This window comes from Theropithecus gelada, chromosome 1 (assembly GCF_003255815.1).
Source record: "Theropithecus gelada isolate Dixy chromosome 1, Tgel_1.0, whole genome shotgun sequence".
Lineage (NCBI taxonomy): Eukaryota > Metazoa > Chordata > Mammalia > Primates > Cercopithecidae > Theropithecus > Theropithecus gelada.
Window position 1 is genome coordinate 119,813,662 of NC_037668.1, and position 22,088 is coordinate 119,835,749.

A 22,088-nucleotide genomic window follows, 5' to 3' on the forward strand; every position below is an offset into this window, starting at 1 on the left:
TGGTTCCATGATTTTGCAATTGTAAATTGTGCTGCTGTGGACATGCATGTGCAAGTATCTTTTTCATATAATGACTTTTTTTCCTCTGGGTAAATACCCAGTAGTGGGATTGTGGATCAGATGGCAGTTCTACTTTTAGTTATTTAAGGAATCGCCACACTGTTTTCCAGAGTGGTTGTACTAGTTTACATTCCCATCAGCAGTGTAGAAATGTTCCCTTTTTACCACATCCACAGCAACATCCATTATTTTTTGATTTATTGATTATGGCCATTCTTGCAAGAGTAAAGTGATACCATATTGTGGTTTTGATTTGCATTTCCCTGATCATTAATTATGTTGAGCATTTTTTCATATGTTTGTTGGCCATTTGTATATCTTCTTTTCAGAATTGTCTATTCATGTCCTTAGCCCGCTTTTGATAGGATTGTTTTTTTCTTGCTGATTTGTTTGAGCTTGTTGTAGATTCTGGATATTAGTCCTTTTTCAGATGGAGAGATTGTGAAGATTTTCCCCCACTCTGTGGGTTGTCTGTTTACTCTGATGACTGTTCCTTTTGCTGTGCAAAATTCTTCAGTTTAATTAAGTCCCAGCTATTTATCTTTGTTTTTGTTGCATTTGCTTTTGGGTTCTTGGTCATGAAATCTTTGCCTAAGCCAATGTCTAGAAGGGTTTGTCCAATGTTCTCTTAAAGAATTTTTATAGTTTCAGGCTTTAGATTTAAGTCCTTGATCCATCTTGAGTTGATTTTTGTATAAGGTGAGAGATGAGGATCCAGTTTCATTCTCCTATATGTGGCTAGCCAATTAACCCAGCACCATTTGTTGAATGGGCAATCTTTCCCACTTTATGTTTTTGTTTGCCAAGCCTGATTTTTAATGACTACGGATTATTCCATTTATGAGTACGCCACAATTTAATCATTCTCTTGTGGGTAGACATTTAGGTTACTTATGATTGATTAATAAAATATACATGTATTGTGTGTCAACGTTAGACACATATACATGAAAGATGAGTAGCTTCTCAAAACCTGTGTGTTTGTTTCCAAAGGCTGGTGCCCTGCAGTGGCCACACGAGGACCTGCAGAATGTACACATAGTGACTAACGGTAACACTGGAAATCATCAAACTGCCAGGGTCCTGCTGGCACTCAGCATTTGCTCTTCCACATGAGAAAGTCCCTACAGGGAATGGGAATTAATGTCAGCATGTCAATACATACAGTCTGTTCTCAGTGAATCTGGAAGCTTGTCTTCCTAGATGCCTACGGCTGAGTCACTGAAAAGATTTTTGACTCAGGGCTTCAGAAGGTACCTCAGTGCTAAATCACCAGAGCAGTGTTTCAGATTCAGAGGCTGCATCACCTGTGTGCAGAACAGAACTCAGTTACTGGCTTGAAGTTCCAGAGCTCAGTAGTATCAAAGCACAAGGGACTGAGACCCGAAGGATCCATGAATGAGGGCTGAGCCATGTGTGTGTATACACACTCACAACATGTGACTGAGAGCTGACCCACAGTCTCCTGTAGGTCAGCCTCCAGGCCGTGCAGACAGCCCCATACCCTAAATCCTATGCACGCCATCTACCCTTCTTCTCTCTACTTTGTTTAATAAATCAAAAATTGGCTAAAGGGAGGATGTGATCAAGAATGCCATGACCACTGAACAGTCTTCACAGAACGTCAATACACTCGGGCTGGAAATGGGGTAGCAGAATGCCAGCTCCCATAGCAAACCCCAGGATGAAAGTGAAAGCTGGGGTGAAAAGGCCTAGAACTTGCTTCCAGAGCACAGGTGACAGAATCCCTGAACGTGAAACATTCTTCCCTTGGGGATGATGACTTAGCACTCAGGTATCTTCTGGAGCCCTGAGTCACTCAGCTCCGGGAATGATGGGTGTGGACCAGACTGGAAATTCACTGGATCCTTTTCAGTGCAACTTGGACCCAACCTAAGCATCTGGGGGACCTGGAAGAGACTCATGTCGTCTGGTCTAGGCCCCAGTTCCAGGCAAATGGTAGAAAAGCTTTTCGTTATGGGATGACTCTGATCCTGAGCTGACAGGAGAATCCCATAGACTTGAGACGCTCCAACACCACCTTGGATTTTGCCCCACTGTCTGGTTCTGTGAAAGAGCAAAAAAAAAAAAAAAATCAGGATGAATGAACCAGGGCATGAACAAATACATCATAGCCTTCCTTCCTCTGCAAAAGTAGAATCTTGGCAGTAGCCATCTGCCAGGGCAAGGACTGGCCTGAGAGGGTTAGGGGAGAGGTAGAGATGTCCAGGAAGTCATGAGACTGCCACACAGTAGGAAGAGGAAGGCCTTCCATCTGTGGCTCCAACCACGATTCAGGAGATCCCTGAGCTCCACCCACGAGAGCTTGGACAAGCCACGCCTCTGTTCCTCACTTTCTGCTTCTCTAATATGGGAAGAATAGTTACAGCCTCCCTGCTTCATCTGTGAGATAACACAATCCTAGCTGTTTTCACTGAAAAGATGTCAGTGCATCCACAACTCCGCCCTCCCTGCTGACTCTGGGGCTGGAGAGCAGCCTTTCCCAATGTAATTATGGTTTCGGAACTTGATTTGATCCGTGTAATAAGCAAAACCATGTAATGAAAAGCCACGTTAAATGGAAATCCCATCCGAGTATTTTTGTGCTGGATCCCAGGGAGAATTCAAGGTGGGACACGTGAGGAGAGGAGTGTGCTAATGAGAGCAAAGGAGAGAGCTGGAGTCTTGGAATAGGAAAAGGCCCATAGGTACTAGGAAGCTAATGAGTAACTAGCCATGGGCTACTGTGGTAAGAAGGGCAAGTATTTTGGATAAAACATGGAAGGGCTTCTTAACAGAAAAGGTTTGCTGCTACCAGCTGACCATACTGTAAATCTTGCATTAATGCATTCACTTACTCACAAGTATTTAATATGCCCACCCCACTACTCTTGCTCAGGGGCTGGGAGAGAAGTACAAAACAGTACTTTGAAAGTACCCTAGAGCCAGGCGCAGTGGCTCACGCCTGTAATCCCAGCACTTTGGGAGGCCGAGACGGGCGGATCACGAGGTCAGGAGATGGAGACCATCCTGGCTAACACAGTGAAACACTGTCTCTACTAAAAACACAAAAAATTAGCCGGGCGTGGTGGCGGGCGCCTGTAGTCCCAGCTACTCCGGAGGCTGAGGCAGGAGAATGGCCTGAACCCAGGAGGCAGAGCTTGCAGTGAGCCGAGATTGCACCCCTGAACTCCAGCCTGGGCAACAGGGCAAGACTCCGTCTCAAAAAAAAAAAAAAAAAAAGAAAGTACCCTAGAAAGAGAGTTTGAAGGACTTGGCCGTGGTCTTACAGGCCTTACACTGGAGAGAGAATGCAGCCTGCTAGGTGAGGCAGCACACACAGCCAGGCTGCCTGGGCCCAGATCTGCCATTTATGCGCTCTGCAGTCTTGGGCAAGTTGCTTAATCAAGCTGGGCTTCAGGTTCCTCGCCTAGAAAGGAGAGATAACAAGAGTCATTTTTTCCTTAGGCTGTTGTGGGGAATAAACGATTTAATACATGGAAAGTATTTATAGAACACAGCCTGCCACATCGTACATGCCCAATAATGTTAGCAATTATTGTTCCCTAGAAAGGGAGTTTTCAAGGAGGTGGCATCATCCAACATTAGCAGATTATTCCATGCATCGCGAGGTCAAATTTAACATTTTGCTTTTTTCTAATATATATAATAAACTTATTTGCTCACTTCTAACATTTGTCATTTTCAGCCTCCATTTTACCAGCACAGACTCCAGTTCTGGCATTTGGGCCTTAAGATCTTCACAAACAAACAAATCTTTCTGAAATACAAAAAAAATTAAAAAAAAAAAAAAAAGACCCAAAAATCTGACACTATAGTGACCTCCTACTAGGCTTTAAGTTTAAACGGATTAGGGCAGGAAGTTTTACATTCCTGTCGTATTTGCTGAAGGTGTATGGCAGGGTGCGGCGCCTGTTGCAGGATTCCAGCAGGGCCTGCCCTGGCTCCCCAGGGCTTTGCAAGGAAGCTGGAGAAGTCCCCCACCTCGCTGTCACTGCACATCACAAGATCCCCATCCCCACCCCCACACTCAGGGCACCCACAGTCTTTCCAAGGACTGCAGTTTTGTCACCAGATTGTGGGAACATCTGTCTTGAATCTAAAGAGACAAAACAGATGGGCTTGGTTTCAGAGTTCCGCCCACTCCCCAGTGTGCTGTTGTTAGTGACCACAGGAGTGGGGGCAGTCCGGAGAGGTTCAGCCCAGGAACTCATTAAACTAAGCTCCTCCGAAAGTCGCCTTCCAGTGTGGATGGGGGCAAGGAGGGAGGAGGGCAACTGGGGCCAAACAGAACTCCTTCCTCCCAGAGCCCTTACAAAGGCAAAGGAGGTCGGTCTGGGCCAAGCTCCCCGCCCGCCCTTCCAACTTTGTATCCCCTTCTCAGCCGGACCCACTGCCCTCTCACAATGCAGAAATGAAGATGGAAGGAAACAGGGAACATGGAACCAGCAGACGCCCTCTGGAGCCCAAGTAACTGCTCCACAGTGTGCATAAAGGGGCCAAGCTGGTGCTCCTCTGGCTTGATGGAGCTGGTCAGTAGAAATGAAGATGTCCCAACCTTGTGATCCGTGGTCCATGCAGCACATTGTAGAGACATCAGTTGACTTTTCCATGAGTTAAACCCTGTCTGGGGATGGCATCCCAGACCCAGTCCGGAATGAAGGACATGACTGAGTAATAAGGGGACTATGGGCTTAACAGAAGACATGATTGAGTAATAAGGGGACTGTGTGCTTAACAGAAGTCCTGTGTTGCCAAATCAGGCTCACACTGGAGCCATGCAGCACCTCACAAGGTGAGCTGAACTCCAACATGCACCACCGCCCCGGTGTACAGCTGTGTTGGAACAGCCTGGCCTAAAGTAAAGTCACCAGGATCATCAAGTAAAGCTTCCCTTATTTGAAAAACTCACATATAAATATTATGACCTAGTCTGCTCACCCTCATATTTTAGAGTAATATTAGAATAACAATAATAGCTACCACTTGGGGGCTTACTATGTGTCAGATAATATACCAGCCATTTTTCCAACATTATCTCATTTAGTACTCCTGAAAATTCTAGTGTTTTTTTAATCTCATTGTTCAGGTGGTAAAATTGAGAATTGAAGAAACTAAGTAATTTTCCCAAGATTACATATCTGGTAAACGGCAGACATAGGATTTTAAACTAGATCTGTTTGATGTCAGAACTCACATTCTCTCTCCCCCTAAAACCCTCCACGTGTTGCACAGTGGCACAGTTCAGACAAGGACTGAATTCTATGAAAATAGTGAAAATACCTGGATTTCTAAACTCTTGGCTAAATAAAAAGGTTTGTCTCTAGTTACCTTGTGAAAAGTTGAGGCCAGGAGCAATGGCTCACACCTGTAATCCCAGCACTTTGGGAGGGGGAGGCAGGCGATGGCTTGAGCCCAGGAGTTTAAGACCAGCCTGAGCAACATAGTGAGACCCCGCCTCTGCAAAAAATAAAGAATTGGCAGGGCCTGGTGGCACACACTGGTAGTCCTAGCTACTCAGAAGGCTGAGGTGGGAGGATCACTTGAGCATGGAAGATCAAGTTTGCAGTGAGCCATGATGTTGCCACTGCACTCCAGCCTGGGCAACAGAGCAAGATCTATCTAAAAAAAAAAGAAAAAGAAAACAAAAATCAGACAAAAAAGAGACCAGTCGCGGTGGCTCACACCTGTAATCCCAGCACTTTGGGAGGTCAAGGTAGGAGGATCACTTGAGGTCAAGAGTTTGAGACCAGCCTGGCCAATGTGGTGAAACCCCGTCTCTACTAAAAATACAAAAAATTAGCCCAGTATGGTGGCATGCACCTATAGTTCCAGCTACTCGGGAGACTGAGGCAGGAGAATCAACTGAACCGGGAAGGCAGAGGTTGCAGTGAGCCGAGATCATGCCACTGCACTCCAGCCTGGGGGACAAGAGTGAAACTCCATCTCAAAAGAAAAAAAAAATAAAAGAGTTGAAGGAAGGAGGCCCAAAACCTTAGTTTCAAATCTGTCCTTCTAAGTACTAGGAGTCTTCTGAGTGATGCGGATGAAATCACAGGCTCAGATACAGACAGAATTCCAACTCTTCAGTGCCTCATACCAGCTTGGAGCCACATGCTGCTCTGTCACTCCCACCCCCCAGGGACCAGCCTTCCCAAGGGGTGTGGCCATTGTTTAGAATGTGCCACTCCTCTGGATGTAGCTTTTCCCCTCAAATCACTGCAAATACTGCGGAAAGAAAATGTGGCCATTACCTCCCATCAGTGAGGTGATTTAAATTCTCACTCTCAAACCTTAGCTTCCTCTGCTTTGGAGGATTTGACCAAGTTGAGTGAAAAGAATAGCAAGTATTTTTACAATACTTTACATGGCTTTGCATGCAAATTGCTGGTTTTTTTTTTTTTTTAATAGATCAAAAGCAGTCAAACATTAGCAACTTCACAAGATTCTTTACGTTATGTGAAGATTGTTGACTGACTCAATCAATTACCAATTAATCCAGCCAGCCAGCTAACTGGGGAAACAAAACTATTATAACTCATGAAACAATTATAGGACTAAATGATGTGGTGATGGCATTTTACAAAGCAATATTTACAAGTGTTATCTTAATCTTCATGTCTGCCCCACTGAGGGGCTCTGTGTCATCTCCACATAACTGAGGTCACTGAGCTTCTATGTGGCAGAGCCAGGTGAGTGGCAATGTCCTTCAAAACACTTCAAATTCTCCAAGGCAGCCCAGGCTGCCCCTTACCAGTCCCCATGGGGCTTAGATGGGCAGAGAGAAAGGGAGCAGCATAAGCACAGGGTCAGATGACACTCAGCCGCATTGAGAATGCAGAGAGAAAATAACTCAATGGAGAGAAGCAAGCATTACGGGGGTTAAATGACCAGGTTGGTCGGGGGAGATTAAATTATAGAGGGACTTAAAAAATAGGCAGGGGAGGTTTTTCTGTTGTTGTTGTTTTTCTTTTTTTAAAGACAGGATCTCACTCTGTTACCCAGGCTGGAGTGCAGCGGCACCAACATAGCTCACTGTAACTTCAAACTCCTGGGCTCAAGCAATCCTACTGCTTCAGCTTCCTGAGAAGCTGGGACTACAGGCTCATGCCACCACGTCTGACTAATTTTTTTTTTAAATTTTTTGTGGAGATGACATCTCAAACTCCTGTCCTCAAGCGATCCTCCCACCTCAGAGTTTGCATTGTAAAGTCATCATCCTTAGAACTGGAAGGAACCAAAAGAGATGTCCTGTTCTAGCCCAGAGATTTCACACAGGAAAGATGCTACCTTCTTCATTTTACAAAATAAACAACTGAGGCTCACAGATTTGGTTCGATGTAGAGGGTAGGCTAGAATGATGATTCCTCATTCCCTTGTCTGTTACTTGTTTTTTTTTTTTTTTTTTTTTTTTTTTGAGACTGAGTCTTGCTTTATCGCCAGGCTGGAGTGCTGTGGCTCAATCTTAGCTCACTGCAACCTCCAACTCTCTGGTTCAAGTGATTCTCCTGCCTCAGTCTCCCGAGTAACTGGGATTACAGGTACGCGCCACCACACCTAGCTAATTTTTGTATTTTTAGTAGCGGCGGGGTTTCACCACGTTGGCCAAAATGGTCTCAATCTCCTGATCTCGTGATCCGCCCACCTCAGCTTCCCAAAGTGCTAGGATTACAGGCGTGAGCCACCTGTACCCAGCCTGTCTGTTGCTTATTATCGCTCATCACACTGACCTAGACTTACTCTTAAGATTAAAAAAATTACTGTTTTGCCTAACAAGCTGTCTTATGTATAGGCTGTTACTATTTAAAACTATTTCACATTTCCAAAGTGGCAACAAAGACTGTAGGTTCTTAAGGAGAATTTCTTGGCAGTGACATAATACAAGTGTTCTAGGAAAATTAGTCTGTCAAAAGCATTCTATATAGATCAGAGAAGAGGGAGAGCGGAGTCAGGAAAATAAATTAGTGAGGCTTCAGAAATGCACTGGATATGTGGCCCAGAAGCCATTTCTTCTTCTTCTTCTTCTTCTTTTTTTTTTTTTTTTTTTTTGAGACAAGGCCTTGCTCTGTCACCCAGGCTGGAGTGCAGTGGTATGAAAATAGCTTACTGCAGCCTCAACCTTCTGAGCTCAGGTGATCCTCCCACCTCAGCCACCTGAGTAGCTGAGACCACAGGCACGCCCCACACAGCTGATTAATTTCTAAATTATTTGTAGGAATGAGATCTCGCTGTTGCCCGGGGCTGCTCTCTGATTCCTAGGCTCAAGCAATTCTCCTGCCTCAGCCTCCCAAAGTGCTGGGATTATAGGCGTAAGCCAACACACCTGGCCAATTTTTTTTATTTTTATTTTTATTTTATTTATTTATTTATTTATTTTGAGACAGGGTCTCCCTCTGTCGCCCAGGCTGGAGTGCAGTGGTGTGATCACTGCTCACTGCAACCTCTGCCTCCTGGGCTCAGGTGATCCTCCCACCTCAGCCTCCTGGGTAGCTGGGACCATAAGTGTACACCATCACACCCAGTTAATTTTTAAATTATTTGTAGAGACCAGATCTTACTCTGTTGCCCAGGCTGATCTCAAATCCCTGGGCTCAAGTGATCCTCTGGCCTCAGCCTCCGAAAGTACTAGGATTACAGGCATCAGCCACCGCAGCTAGCATGGGGAGAATTCTAGATGATGTCAGATGAATAGTGATTCACTGCCAGAAATGGGAAAGAGAGGTATAACAGCCTGTTCTGGATGAGGAAAGATGTTGAGTTTGAAGGGAGAGAAGTTGATGTTTAGGAGGCAGCTGGAGATACAAGACTAGACATCAGTGTGATATTGATACCAGAAACAGAAATTTAGTAGTCATTAATGCTGAGGTAAAAATAAAAAAACTACAAGAATGGATGAGTTCATCACGAGCCATAGTCTTGTGAGAAAACTCAAGGGCCATGGCAGAGCTGGCTAACTGTACTTCCAAATCCATTTCCCTTACAATCAAATAGAGTTGTACTAGGGAAGGGGGTCCCCAGCCATAAACTATATTTTCTAGCTCCTCTGGCATCTAGAAGTGACCATGTGACCAGTTCTTTCCTATGGAGAATGAGCAGAAGTGATGTGTGTCACTTCCAGGCCAGGGTCTTACAGCAGATGTGCTTTCCCTATTCTTTTTTTCTCCTGAATGCAGGTAACAAGGAGGCCTTAGAGTCTAGGGGGATGGTGGAGCCATAGAACGGATTCTACGTTATGAATTCTGAGTAAGGAACCTTACCTGAGTCAGAAAGCCACCTGCAAATGGGAAAACACTGTGGACTAATACATGATTGAGAAACAGACTTCTTTTGTGATTGAGCCATTATCATTTTTGAATCTACTTGTTACTGAAGGTCAGCCTACTATAAGAACTCTTGAAGAATGCCAGGTTGAAGGTGAATAGTACGGCAAAGAGTATACAGAAGCAAGATATTCCACTACGGAAATAAGAGGGGGCAATTAGAGAAACAGAAGAACTCCAAAGGTGTACTGTTCTAGAAGCCAAGGGAGGAGCAGCCTTGAGTAGAAATTAACTATCAAAGATGGGGGAAGGAAGATTGATATAGAGGAAAAAAACATTAGACCTAGCATTAATAACATCATTCACAACTTTCCAAAACAAAAGACAGATATGGGCAGGCATTTCAAACACCCAAGGCCATGTGACCAATATTGTCTTTCTTTCCACTTGTTTTGCTGTTGGGCTTTCCCCTCCTGGCTCTGAAGGAGCCTGAACTTCAGAACATCCCCGAAAGGACTATGCAACACAGTCCAAAACCAATGGAAAAGTGACGTGAACCCTGCCATTATGTAATGCAGTGGAAGAGCCCTTTGGTTGGGCTGCTTTGCAAGAACCAATTTCTGACACATCTGGGACTGTAAAGTCCAATAGGACAAATAGAAGAGGTATTTTTATTTGTAAGAAGAAAGAAAAAGAGTTCCAGCCTTGAACCAGACTGACTGCAGCGTCCCCACTGGGAAGCAGCAGGTGTCCCTCCTGACTGTGTTGCAATAAGCAGCAGCACCTGCAGGTCAGGGGAAGGGGCCAGCGGAGGGCTAGAGCCAGCTCAGAGCAGGAGTGAAGATGGGCCAGCCTCCAAGCGGATTTTCTGTATCTGGGGAAGTCTTCAGGAAAATAGGCTAAACCATGCAGTCTGCTTTCTCCTACCTAATTTAGTTACATTAGTTTAAATGAAGTACAAAAATAAAACAAAACAAATCCCCAGTAACATTTTCAGAGGTCTTTCTGCTCATTATGAGGTCAGACTGAGATTTGAAATCAGAACAGGGTCCAAATTTTGACTCAATCATATGATGCCAAGAAGTGGCTGGAGATGGTATGGAGGGGCTCTATCCCCATCTCTGTCTGCCCTGCAAGCCACCCCAAATACAAAATAAAAATTCTATTGTATTTGTCAACAATATAAAATGTGAATAAGTGCATCTTTAGAAAATACTCTGCAAATACAGCTTCATCATCCGTCTCCAGGTACTCAGACAACCCATGTGTTTCCCCTAAGCTCTTCTTACACCGAAACTCTGGAACCTTCACTGGCTCCACAAATCAATGTCTTCTTGTTCTTGGCAAGTTGTCTGGCCACATTTAGTCTCAGATTCTTTGACTGGAAAGCAACCTCCCAGGGCTATAGTGGGGACTATAGTAAGATGACATACAAACCATCTGTTTGTGCCCACTCCCCACTTTTCCTGACAGAAGCTTGGTCAGGGTCTGGCAGAAAGAAGCCTTTGCTACTGTGAGCTGGGAGCTACAGAGCACAGGGGAAAGTGGAACTTGCTTTGCCTAGGTCCTCGTTTGTCTGAATTCTAGCCCAATATTTAGAGCAGCTGAGTTCTCACAGCTCCATGCTTTCCTTGCAAGGGAAGTCACTCATCTGACTTAAGAGGCAGAAACCCCAAGGGAAAAACTCCAAAACCAAGCTCATTAAAATATGGATCACAGGATTATCCACTTTCCACCCTGTATCAGAATTTCTCCCACAGCCTCCTTGATGGGTTATCAGCCAGGATCTTCACGGTCTCTTCTGGAGCCAGAGAGGTCACTGCCTTCTATGAGGTGTCCACTCCACTGCCAATCACACAATGTTAAGCCAAACCTACCTTTTTGTAACCTACTGCAAGTGATCCTTGCCCTGTTCTCTGGAACAAATCAGAATAAATATAATCCCTTTTCCATTAACCACCTTTTTCAAAATTAACTACCTTTGCTGCCTCAATATGATATACACACTGTTCGTATCCTGTTTCCCCATCTTTGAACTTGCTCTTATTCATCAAATAAGACCCTTTTGAAATCTGTGTTAATAATAGGGGCCATAAATGGATCCAAAGCTCCTTGTAACTGAAACCACTCAGAAGGCAATGAGAATACTGCCCACCTTGTATATCCAGATATTTTCTTTTTATGCAGCCAGATACATTATTGATGTGTATCCAGTTTCGACCATCTAAAACTACTGATTTTCATTTCTGATTTTTTTTTTTTTTGAGACAGGGTGTCATTCTGTCACCCAGGCTGGAGTGCAGTGGCATGATCATGGCTCACTGCAGCCTCAAACTCGCGGGCTCAAGTGATACTCCCATCTCAGCCTCCTGAGTAGCTAGCTGGGACTACAGGCATCCACCACTACGCCCAGCAAATTTTATTTTAATTTTTTTTGTAGAGCTAGGGTTTTGCCATGTTGCCCAGGCTGGTCTCAAACTCCTGGGCTCAAGCGATCCACCCACCTTCTGGGATTACAGGTGTGAGCCACCGTGCCCAGCCCATTTCTGATTTTAAATGGGACTTGGCTAACTGCCCAGGTAGAACCATGCCTAAATTTCTTCTGAAGTACCTATGAAGCACAGAGAGATTAAAACCTCATCTACCATCAAAAGCTAAGACCAACAGAAAGCCACTTGACAAAATCTAGAAGGGTGGAAAAAAACAACTGGCTATCAGCCTGGCCTTTTTCTCAAGAAACAGAGGCTCTCTAACCATGGAAAAGAAGGTGGGAAGAGCTTTTCTCCTCCTAGCAGCTCTACTCCCCTACATAGACAGCTGGAGTCTACACCACAAGAAACCTGGTAGCCATCCCTTTGTCATAATGGTGTTACATTTTGAGTTCATATAAATATTTTTCATCAGCTCCATTTTTTGCCATCCACTTGGAGACCAGTTCTAGGAAGTGTATCAGACTGGGAGTGCTGGATGCATTGCATGCTGTTAGGAATAATCACCAGAAATAAAATGCTACTGCTGGGGATAGAAGGGTATCACAGAATCAGACAATGGGGTAGGAATTCAGCACAGCAGAGCCATATTATAGGAATGCTAGCTAAATTCTCGAAATTGGGCCAAGATCCATTATCATCAACCTGCTCTCCAGCTGTAGAGCTAAGAAAATTCAATCATTACCTAAGTGTCCAATCAACAGAACCAAATAAAATCTACACACCCTGTCTGTGGGTGAATCTGAGACTGGCTCATTCTCTTCTCGTTCAAACATGAGTAATCAGAAAAAAAAGAAAAAGCTGGCATTGGGAGCACAAACACAATTATGCAGAAGACAAGATGAAAAATATTCCTCTGAAAATGATCTCCTGCAGGGAAACCAGAACACATTTTTAGAAAACTGTGTAATATCCTCAGAAGCACTAAAGAAACTTCTGTGAAAGAGGTACAAATAGTCACAAAGAAAGAAAAGAATGGGTTGCAAAGACAACAGAGTAAGATGAACAGCAACAAGAGATAGGTGAGGTTAATAAGAATATTAATGTTAACTAAAATATACACTTATTAAATAATATAAATTACACATTCAGATGAAGAAAGAGTGGCATTAGCCTTTCGGAAAAGTAAATTAGTATTCTGGAGATCACACTTGAGATGTTCTATAGTATAGAGGAAAGGAACAAGGAAATTTAAACATTGCATGAGAAGATAGTAGACACAGAAGACAGAGAACATGATTCAAAATGACCTTTTTTTTTTTTTGAGACAGAGTCTCGCTCTGTCACCCAGGCTGGAAGGCAGTGGTGAGATCTTGGCTCACTGCAACCTCCACCTCCTGGGTTGAAGCAATTCTCCCTGCCTCAGCCTCCCGAGTAGCTGGGATTACAGGTGCCAGTCATCACACCCGGCTAATTTTTGTATTTTTAGTAGAGATGGGGTTTTGCCATGTTGGCCTGGCGGGTCTCGAACTCCTGACCTCAGGTAGTCTGCCTGCCTCAGCCTTCCAACCTGAGCACGTTTTTAAATTGAAAGAAGAAAAGAATCCTTCAGGTACTCAGGTTGAAAACTTGATAATAAGCTATTTACAAAGGAGCAGAAAGTAATCTAATATCTGATAACTGCCAGAAAACAATGGAGCCGTATCTGCAAACTTTTGATGGAAAACGATTTTGAATCTCAATTTTCTATCTAACCACATTGTCACTGATTAATGAAGGCAACAGAAAGACACGCTCAGATAGGCAAGGACTCAGAAAATAGATTGGTCTGTGGTCTCTTCTCGAAAACATTATTTGAAGACATACAATTACCAACTGATAAAAGAATAAAAATCAACAACACACATACAGGTGCACACACAACATACACCTTCATGCAGAAGAGCAGGAATTCCCTCAGTTTGGAACCATGTTCTGGAATTCAGTAGATTGTGATATCTGGGACATTGTATACTCAGAGATTAAGCTTACCCCTTGTGAGAAACACTGTTGCTTGCTAACATGCTTCCCTCCTTCCTCCTTTCCACCACAACCCCAATTTTGTTCATATCCATCGCCTTACATAACCATGGGTTTCAAAGGAAGGTAGCCTCATACCCAGACACCAAGTGGACTGTGACTGGTCTACTCCTGGTCTGTGATTGGTTTAGGTATGCACATGTGACATAACCCCAGTCAATAAGACATGAGGAAAGCCTGTAGGGGAGACTTGTGGGAAAATTTTTCTCACTCTTAACTACAGACACCTAGCAGGAAGAGAGGCTCATCTTCTCTTGTCACTGCCATTTCCAGGAACTGCTGCAATCATCTCACAGCCATGAAGGGAGCTGGCTTGAGGACCACCCCAATATATCTAGGATGGCAAAGCCAGAAGATGAAACGAACCTCGGTCCTTGCTGAAATTGTTGATTAGCTAAACTAATCAAACCTGGATCTGCAGTGTGACACTAGGTATATTTATTATTTAATACAAATGAGTCCAAATTTTCTGTCATTTACAACCAAAAGCATCCTAAGTGACACAGCGCTGCGGTGTTAACTTAGCTATTCCTCTACTCAGTAGAGTCTAAGCATTAGAGTTTACTGTTTCCACCTCTCTTTCAGTGCCAAGAAACATTTCTTGAGCCATATCCTTTAACCCACAGTTTATATGGAATCTCTTGCCTTATTTGATGGTCACTTATAACAATAACTGGTGCTGTTCTTGTCCAGATTTTTCTAACAATGGCTAAGCTTATTACATAGTGAAGATCCTGTGCCAAGAAAATTACTAAACAACAGTTCTTTTCTCTCCCTCTCCACAAAAGGAGTATTGCGTAGAATGACATAAATGAACTTTTTCATTGCTAAAGAACTTGAGAAATGACTTTTATGCATCTTTAAGTCTCATGCTAAATGACCTAACTCACTGAAATATTTTTTTAATGATGAAAGACAATAAATCACTTAGGGACTGACATTACATATCATTAAGTGCCTCTTCCTAAATTATTTGACCTATGAATATAAATGGCACTTAAAAATCAGCATATATTATCTCAACTATGTAAATGCATAGGAAAAAAACTAAAAAAAAAATTCACTAAATTGTTTCTGGTGATTTTGCATGTTGAAGCATGATGATTATTATTTTCTTCTTTAAACTTACAGACACTATTCACTTTTGTCTGTCTTTTCCTTGTTTTATGAGTGCATGACCTTCCTTGACCCAGGAAGTACGTGACACCATCTCACTTTCCTAAAAGAGCAAAGTGGACCATTCCCCCTCCTCTCAGCTCTTCAGGGCAAGTATATTTTCTTTCCCAATTCAGATTTCCCTGAATTAGATTTACAACTTCTATTTCTAGCAAGATCTCCCATGCCGAGGCTGCAGAGTTGGCATCCCTCCCTTTGGCACCCTTGATGCATTCACATGATCCAGACTTATTCTACAGAGACTATCCTACCATGGGCACCAAGTTCTGCCTATTTCACTTCTGAGCTAATTTCCTCCAATAACTAGTTTCTTGATACTCCCCTTTGGAATCATTTTCCTGGCTTCTTTCCTGGATTACTTCTTTCATCCTGCCTAGAAACCCTTTATTCTTTGTGGTCAATTGAAGGGCAAAGGGGACATCCTCTAAGCCTTTCATCCCTATCCAAATGGGAGATTACCTTGCATTCATAGCATTCAAAATGTAAGACCCCTCAGGCGAGAAGATTGGCCTAGCACACAGGGCCTGTAGTTCAACTTGACAGTTCAGTGACCATGTGTACTTCTTAGATCAATGTGGTCCCAGGAAACTACTATGGCAAACTGCCTATTAGTTCTGCCTGTTCACTGTCAAGATCTCTCAGGAAAATTACTCTTAACTCTCTCCTGGTACATTTGTATCCGGAGGGCAGATTGAATTGACTTTGATCACTTGACATTCTGGCTCCCTACAAGAGTCTCTCTCTCCTTATCCTCCACAAGACACTGATCACCACATGATTCCAAGATTGGTAGGACCACTCTACTTGGGCAGATCCTGCCTGTAACAGAGACAAATAATCCTTTGTTTTGAAGATGGCTATTTTGACGTAGAGGAACAGAGGCTTGACTCAAGCTAGCTAAAAAAAAGGGGATTCAATTTTTAAAGATAAACATGAGGCAAAAGGGGATCAGAAATGGCATAGGAATTCAAGGACAGGTACCATAGTATGGCTGGGCTCCATGGGAAATCTGCAACTAGCAGAGGCCACTCTCTCTGGGCATCTACCAATCTCTGGCAATGACAGCTCCGTTCTCCTCCCTAACTGACCAGCTTTCTCTGCTTACCTCTTCTTTCAAATCCCTCTAACTTTGGAATGCGTATGGCTTATAAGGGCCACTCAGGCCCCAGCGTAATGGCAACTCTTGATATAGAGATTTGGCTTTTGCCTTCAGTGTTCACTGGTCTAGTTTTAGAAAAGCTGCAATTTAAAATAAATGTTTTAATTATAGAATTTAACACACAACACATATACATTACAGTAGAATACTAAAGCCCCACATACCCATCACCCAACTTCCAATTACTAATACTTTTCTTCTAAACTTCTGTCAAACTATGCATCTGCCAAAGGTCTAATATCCAGCACCTATAAAAAAACAAAACAAAACAAAACAAAAACCTGTGCAAATTTACAACTAAAAAAACATTAAAAAGTTGGCAAAGGACATGAACAGAAGAAGACATACATAAAGCCAAAAAGCACATGAAGAAAAGCTCAATATCACTGACCATTAGAGAAATGCAAATCAAAACCACAATGAGATACCATCTCACATCAATCAGAATGGCTATTGCTAAAAAGTCAAAAAATAATAGATGCTGGCAAGGTTGCGGAGAAACGGGAAGACTTATGTACACTGTTAGGAGTGTAAATTAGTACAACCATTGTGGAAAGCAATGTGGTGATTCCTCATATAGCTAAAAACAGAACTACTATTCAACCTAGCAATCCCATTACTCGGTATATACCCAAAGGGATATAAGTCATTCTATCATAAAGACACATGCATGTGTATGTTCATTGCAGCACTATTCACAATAGCCAAGATGTGGAATCAACCTAAATGCCCACCAATGGTAGACTGGATAAAGAAAATGTGGTATGAATACATCATGGATGTTTTGTTTCATTTAATTTAATTTAGGAGAGCTAAATAATTAAACATGAGGCCAAAGTACATAAGAAAGTGGCAGTCTTTTATTGCAAATATGCACACACTCTCGGGCGAGGTTCACTGGTCCGCGAGAAAGGGCCAGGGAAGTCGCGCCAGGGCTCTAGGGTGAGGTTCCCCGGTCCAGGAATGCGGGGGCTGAAGAAGTCACACAGGCGCTTACCAGCGGCGGACTTTTATGCCTGGGAGCTGGAAGGGGAGGAGTTTGGGGCGTGTGTGTAGGAGTGGCTTCTTGAATTTCAGTGTCCCCGGCTTGACGTCACTCTGCGCATGCTCAGTTGATTTGGTTCTTTTCCCAGGCGTGGGAATTTTTCCTGGGCGTGGGAAAATCTGTGATGAAGAACCCAGAAACAACAGGGACTGCTCCATCTTGTTCACCTTCCTCCATCTTGTCCCTTCTCCCTCACCCAAACAATGGAATATCATGCAGCCATAAAAAAAGAAAAAGATCATATCCTTTGCAGGAACATGGATGGAGCTGGAGGCCATTATCCTTAGCAAACTAAAGCAGGAACAGAAAACTAAATACTGTGTGTTTTCACTTATAAGTGGGAGCTAAATGATGAGAACACATGGACATGTGGAACAACACACAATGGGGCCTACCTGAGGATGAAGGGTGGGAAGAGGGAGAGAAGCAGGAAAAAATAACTGTTGAGTACTAGGTTTAGTACCTGGGTGACTAAATAATCTGTGCAACAAACAAACGCCATGACACAAGTTTACTCATATAACAAACCTGTGCATGTACCCCGAATCTAAAATAAAAGGTTATTTTTAAATAAAAATAAATTTCTGTTTACCTCTCTCTCTTTTTTTTTTTTTTTTGTATTTTAGAGCAAATCCCAGAAATCATTTCATTTCACTTGTACATACTTTTATTGAATTTCCATATTTAAAGTCATTAGACCCTTTCCATCAGAAAGGAGTATGATTAGCCTGCCTCACCATTGTGAGCCCAGGCATACAAATGATCACTGGGATGTCTTTGGGTCAGGTGATCAACCCAGTTCAATCAAGAGTGGCTAGGGAGAACTGTGTTCATTACCACAAAGTAACTGTGATGACACTACTTCTCCACAAGGCCAACAGTTTTCAGTATAAGGGGGATTAGACCTGGTACACACTGCACAACCTTGTTAAATCATCCCCAGATCACTGAGTTATCCACCAGGGCTGGGGCTAAGGTGAGGCAAAGGGGGACTTGCTTCAGGCACAAAATTTAGGGGGAGCCAAAACGTTCAGTAATCAAGATAAATAATATTTTAATGCAATCCTTTAATGAATCAAAATTACTTGTAGAAAATCCACAGTGAAGAAAATATCAAAATGTTAAATAAGGACAGAAGCTGTCCACAAAAGTAATAAACTTGCTTCAGTGAATGACTGTCTTGTGTATTCAGGCACTTTATATACATTAGAGCATTAACGCCTCATAATCCCGTAAGAAAGGTTATGATTGGCTAGTCTTAGGAAAATTCTTGACATAAAATTGTATTTCAATCTATTCTTGGATAAAAAAGCATTTATTGGTGAAGTTAAATATGAGGTATCAGAAACTCAGTAGAGACTCCTACAAAAAAGTAACCATACTCTCCTTTTAAAAATGTCTTCTTTAATTTTCTCTTTTTCAAGTATGCCCAGTTCTACCACCTAACTTGCTTAGAAAAACAAGACTTTTCTAAGAGAAACAACATTTAAATCAAAGAAAATCCTCACAACAACAGTGTTTTTAAACATGATTGTTTTAAGATTCTAATATGCCCGACAGGCTGAGTTTTGAAACTTCGAGTTGGGGCGCTTTACCACTCAGGGGCCGCTTCTTTAGGGGAATTTTATAGCTGCACTTCGAAAGTTTCAGGGAGAGGGTTTTTTGCCTTTGAACTGTGATATCTCTTCAACAAAAAGGTTTTCATTATTATTATAATTATTATTATTATTATTTACAGTGAAACCTAGTGACAGGCAGCTACTATTAATCATTTACTTATTCACCATTGGGGGTCCTCATGGTTTACAGCACTATGCTTGGGACACTACTACAAAATAAGATAACCAAAGTCCCTGCTTTCGTGGGACTCACATTTGGTTTTGTATTGTTTTGTTTTTTACTTTTTTTTTTTTTCCTTAAACTCAGTGGGAAGAATGACCTTTGATTTTTAGTATTATGATAGGGCTTAAATGCATGTTGGGCACGTTGCATTTAGGACCTAATTTTCTCATATTTTAAAAAATGTTAATTTGTGCAATTATAAGGAAAATGGGAAATACATTCAACCTCAACTAAAGTCTGAACACACTAAAATATCCCCTAGTCAGTAACAATCCTTAGACCTATGTTAGCATTCTCCTAAACATTCTAGCCCATTAATGGCTTATTAATCCCCTAAACATTTAATAACAAGTTTGCTTGTGCCACATGGTTTGTGTGAATTTAAAAATCCTATGATTTTTCCCTTTCTTCTAAACTGCCTGTCTGAAAACCATTCAAAAAACCAATAAGGAGTTAGGTGAACTCTGCCCTTTATGATCTTATCATAGAAATGAATAAGGGTGGTTAATTTAATGACAACTTTAACCTCCTTTTCAAATTATTTCTGCCCATAAAAATGTTTTCATATGGTACCAGATAACTCCCAGCTGCTCTATGTGCCGAGACATGCCTTTTCTGGTAATACCATAGGACTCCAATGGTACAATCACAATACACAGAGATACTCTCCCTGACTTTTCAGATCTTCAAGATAGTTCTTAGGAGCTGGGCCCAGCACTGCTGAAACTACCTTGCATTAAAATACTACTGGTTCCACAGTTTATATTACTCCTTTTAAAATCTTGCTAATGTTCAGACACTTGTTTTCCTAAATAAAAATGTCTCAAGGCTCCATAGTCACATACTACCTTTGCATTAAAATGCAATTGCAGCTAAAATCAGGAATGAAAGCAGGACATCACTACTGATCTTAGAGAAACAAAAGGGATTATAAGGTAATATTATAAACAACTGTACGTCAACAAAATAGACAACTTATTTGAAATGGACAAATATCCAGAAAGACACATACTACAGAAACGGACTCAGGAAGAAGTAGAAAATCTAAATAGACCTGTCAGGCCTCTCAGCCCAAGCTAAGCCATCATAGCCCCTGTGACCTGCACATATACATCCAGATGGCCTGAAGCAACTGAAGATCCACAAAAGAAGTGAAAATAGCTTTAACTGATGACATTCCACCATTGTGATTTGTTTCTGCCCCACCCTAAATGATCAATGTACTTTGTAATCTCCCCAACCCTTAAAAAATTCTTTGTAATCTCCCCCACCCTTAAGAAGGTTCTTTGTAATTCTCCCTACCCTTGAGAATGTACTTTGTGAGATCCACCCCCTGCCCCCAAAACATTGCTCCTAACTCCACCGCCTATCCCAAAACCTATAAGAATTAATGATAATCCCACCACCCTTTGCTGACTCTTTTCCGACTCAGCCTGCCTGCACCCAGGTGCAATAAACAGCCTTGTTACTCACACAAAGCCTGTTTGGTGGTCTCCTCACAGGGACGCATGAGACAAGACCTATAACAAGTCAAGAGACTAAATTCGTAATTTTAAAACTTCTAAAAAAATGTCCGGGTTCTTGGGCTGGGCGTGGGGGCTCACGCCTGTAATCCCAGCACTTTGGGAGGCCAGGGCTGGCAGATCAGGAGATCAGGAGATTGAGACTATCCTGGCTAACACGGTGAAACCCCGTCTCTACTAAAAATACAAAAAATTAGCCGGGCCTGGTGGCGGGGCCTGTAGTCCCAGCTACTCCGGAGGCTGAGGCAGGAGAATGGCGTGAACCCAGAAGGCAGAGCTTGCAGTGAGCCGAGATCGCGCCACTGCACTCCAGCCTGGGCGACAGAGCAAGACTCCCTCTCAAAAAAAAAAAAGAGTTCCGGGTTCTGATGCCTTTAAACTGATGAATTCTATCAATCATTTAAAGAATAATTAAAACTAATCTTTCACAAACTTTTTTAGAGAATAGGAGAGAAGCGGCCGGGCGCAGTGGCTCGCGCCTGTAATCCTCGCACTTTGGGAAGCCGAGGCAGGCAGATCACGAGGTCAGCAGATCGAGACCATCCTGGCTAACACGATGAAACCCCTTCTCTACTAAAAAATAAAAAATAAAAAAATTAGCTGGGTGTGGAAGCGGGCACCTGTAGTCCCAGCTACTCGGGAGGCTGAGGCAGGAGAATGGCGTGAACCCGGGAGGCGGAGCTTGCAGTGAGCCGAGATTGCACCACTGCACTCCAACCTGGGCAACAGAGCGAGACTCCATCTCAAAAAAAAAAAGAAAATAGGAGAGAATACTCCCAAATATATTATGTAAAGCCAGCATTACCCTGATACTACACCAGACAAAGACATCACAAGAAAACTACAGACCCATATCTCTTACAAATATGGTCACAAAAATCCTCAGTAAAATACTAACAAATCAAATTCAGCAATTTATAAAGAAGATTATATACCATGACCAAGTGGGATTTATCCTAGAAATGCAAAGCTGGTCTAACATCAGAGAATCAATTTATGTAAGATACCATATCAACAAAATAAAAACAAAAATTAGTCCTGGTGTGGTGGTTCATGCCTGTAATCTCAGCACGTTGGGAGGCCAAGGCAGGAGGATTGCTTGAGCCCAGAAGGTAGAGGCTGCAGTGAGTTATGATATCCCGTCTCTAAAACAATAACAACAACAAAAGAAACTTTAAAACAAATTAGATGATCATCCCAACAGATGTAGAAAAAGCATTTGACAAGATCCAACACCCATTCATGATAAAAATATTTAACCGTTTAGGAAGAGAAGGTAACCTCCTCAACCTGATAAAGACTATCCACGAAAGACTCACAGCTAACATTATACTTTGAATAAAAGACTGAATGTTTTCCCCTAAAGATTAGGAAACAAACAAAGATATCTGCTCTTGCCACTTTTATTCAATATTGTACTGGAAGTTCTAGTCAGTGCAGTAAGGCAAGAAAAGGGTATAAAAGTCATCCCAGTTGGAAAAGAAGTAAAACTAT